Genomic DNA, 3074 nt, shown 5'->3' with positions numbered 1-3074 from the left:
GGGGGAGAGGGAGAGCGGGTGGGGGGAGGGACAGTGGGAGGGGGAGAGGGAGAGCGGGAGGGAGAGAGGGAGAGCGGGAGGGGGAGAGGGAGAGCGGGAGGGAGAGAGGGAGAGCGGGGGGGAGAGAGGGAGAGCGGGTGGGGGGGAGAGAGAGGGAGGGGGAGAGAGAGGGAGAGCGGGGGGGGAGAGAGGGAGAGTGGGAGGGGGAGAGGGAGAGCGGGGGGGAGAGAGGGAGAGCGGGAGGGGGAGAGGGAGAGCGGGAGGGAGAGAGGGAGAGCGGGGGGGAGAGAGGGAGAGCGGGTGGGGGGGAGAGAGAGGGAGGGGGAGAGAGAGGGAGGGCGGGGGGAGAGAGGGAGAGCGGGAGGGGAGAGAGGGAGAGCGGGTGGGGGGGGAGAGAGAGGGAGGGGGAGAGAGAGAGGGAGAGCGGGGGGGAGAGAGGGAGAGCGGGGAGGGGGGAGAGGGGAGAGCGGGTGAGGAGAGGGAGAGCGGGGGGGAGAGAGGGAGAGCGGGGGGGAGAGAGGGAGAGCGAGAGGGGGAGAGAGGGAGAGCGAGAGGGGGAGAGAGGGAGAGCGGGAGGGAGAGAGGGAGAGCGGGAGGGAGAGAGGGAGAGCGGGGGGGAGAGAGGGAGAGCGGGTGGGGGGGAGAGAGAGGGAGGGGGAGAGAGAGGGAGGGCGGGGGGAGAGAGGGAGAGCGGTAGGGGAGAGAGGGAGAGCGGGTGGGGGGGAGAGAGAGGGAGGGGGAGAGAGAGAGGAGAGCGGGGGGGAGAGAGGGAGAGCGGTAGGGGAGAGAGGGAGAGCGGGTGGGGGGGAGAGAGAGGGAGGGGGAGAGAGAGGGAGAGCGGGGGGGAGAGAGGGAGAGCGGGAGGGGGAGAGGGAGAGCGGGTGAGGAGAGGGAGAGCGGGGGGGAGAGAGGGAGAGCGGGGGGGAGAGAGGGAGAGCGAGAGGAGGAGAGAGGGAGAGCGGGAGGGGGAGAGAGGGAGAGCGGGAGGGGGAGAGGGAGAGCGGGAGGGGGAGAGAGGGAGAGCGGGGGGAGAGAGGGAGAACGGGCGGGGAGTAGGAGAGCGGGAGGGAGAGAGGGAGAGCGGGTGAGGAGAGGGAGAGCGGGGGGGAGAGAGGGAGAGCGGGGGGGAGAGAGGGAGAGCGGGAGGGAGAGAGGGAGAACGGGGGGGAGAGAGGGAGAGCGAGAGGAGGAGAGAGGGAGAGCGGGAGGGGGAGAGAGGGAGAGCGGGAGGGGGAGAGGGAGAGCGGGAGGGGGAGAGAGGGAGAGCGGGGGGAGAGAGGGAGAACGGGCTGGGAGTAGGAGAGCGGGAGGGAGAGAGGGAGAGCGGGGGTGAGGAGAGGGAGAGCGGGGAGGGGAGAGAGGGAGAGCGGGGGGGAGAGAGGGAGAGCGGGGGGAGAGAGGGAGAACGGGCGGGGAGTAGGAGAGTGGGATAGTGCAAGTCGGGGAGAGTGTGAGTGAGGGATACTGGGGGGTGGGGTCTGGTCACTGACCTGGGAGGCCATGTTTCCACCATGTTTGACCATATTCGCACCCCCCCCCCTTCTCTCTTTCAATCTCACACTCTCTCTCCATCCCCTCCCCACCTCCCCGAAGCGGAGCCGCTCCCCCAACCCCAGACGAACAGCCTCCTCTCTCCCCCCACCCTGGTCGAACAGCCTCCACTCTCCCCCCACCCCGGTCGAACAGCCTCCTCTCTCCCCCCACCCTGGTCGAACAGCCTCCTCTCTCCCCCCACCCCGGTCGAACAGCCTCCTCTCCCCCCACCCAGGTTGAACAGCCTCCACGCTCCCCCCACCCCGGTCGAACAGCCTCCTCTCTCCCCCCACCCCAGTCGAACAGCCTCCTCTCTACCCCCACCCCGGTCGAACAGCCTCCTCTCTCCCCCCACCCCGGTCGAACAGCCTCCTCTCCCCCCCACCCCCGGTCGAACAGCCTCCTCTCTCCCCCCACCCCAGTCGAACAGCCTCCTCTCTACCCCCACCCCGGTCGAACAGCCTCCTCTCTCCCCCCACCCCGGTCGAACAGCCTCCTCTCTCCCCCCACCCTGGTCGAACAGCCTCCTCTCTCCCCCCACCCTGGTCGAACAGCCTCCTCTTACCCCCCCACCCTGGTCGAACAGCCTCCTCTCTCCCCCCACCCTGGTCGAACAGCCTCCTCTCTCCCCCCACCCTGGTCGAACAGCCTCCTGTCTCCCCCCACCCTAGTTGAACAGCCTGTTCTCCTCTATCAGTCACCAGGAGACGGAAAGGGTGGGCCGGCCCTGTCCTGTTCCTGTCAGCCCAAACCTGGCAGCTCTGGCCATCCTCTGTGGTGAGTCTCTCCGAGGGGCTGCTGGATCCGGACAGGCAGGGAGAAACTACCCAGGCAAACGGTTTGGCTCAGAAATTGCTTTTGATGAAAAGTCAGGAAGGTTATTCCAACCCAGAATATGACTGTCACGCAGCAGGGGCACAGATAAATTCGCAGGAGTTATCCTTTTACTCTCAGCCCGAGTAACAAGGAGTAGAAAACCTCAGTGAGCCGACATCGGCAAGTGGTCCGTGTGGCTGAGATTTGGAGTCATCCCTTTATTATCTACCTACCTTGTCCTGTTGGCTGCTTCAACCCCATGTACCCCTTTGTGTCAAGAAGATATAAGAATGTCGATAATGTTATTGGAAATTATTTTAAAATAGAGTTTAATGGTGTGTGTGAGTGTGTGTCTTAATTAGATTAACGTTAGCTGCTCCAGAGACTTCGATGTACAGAAGAGAAGTAGGTTTGAAATGTTAATTTGATAAACATGGGGGGGGGGGCAATTCTTCTTTAAGTAAGCTAGTGTAGCTTGGATATGAAGGGAGGGCGTGAAATATTACACCTAACCGGGTGAAGCCCAGAAGCAGTGTGTTTACTTTTCCCAAGGATCACTAATAAAGTGCGCATTATGAAAGGGTCTTATTGCTAGAAGAGGTAATGTCCCAAAGGCATGTAGCGATGCAATGTAATTCTGCATTCCAAGAGGAAAATGTGTATAAAGAGAGAGAAAGCTGTTGGTAAAACAGGGGGAGGGATTCTAGGATCTAAAGCCTCCAGCC

This window comes from Carcharodon carcharias, unplaced genomic scaffold (genome assembly GCF_017639515.1).
Source record: "Carcharodon carcharias isolate sCarCar2 unplaced genomic scaffold, sCarCar2.pri scaffold_1096_ctg1, whole genome shotgun sequence".
NCBI lineage: Eukaryota > Metazoa > Chordata > Chondrichthyes > Lamniformes > Lamnidae > Carcharodon > Carcharodon carcharias.
Note: the sequence above shows the minus strand (reverse complement) of the source record.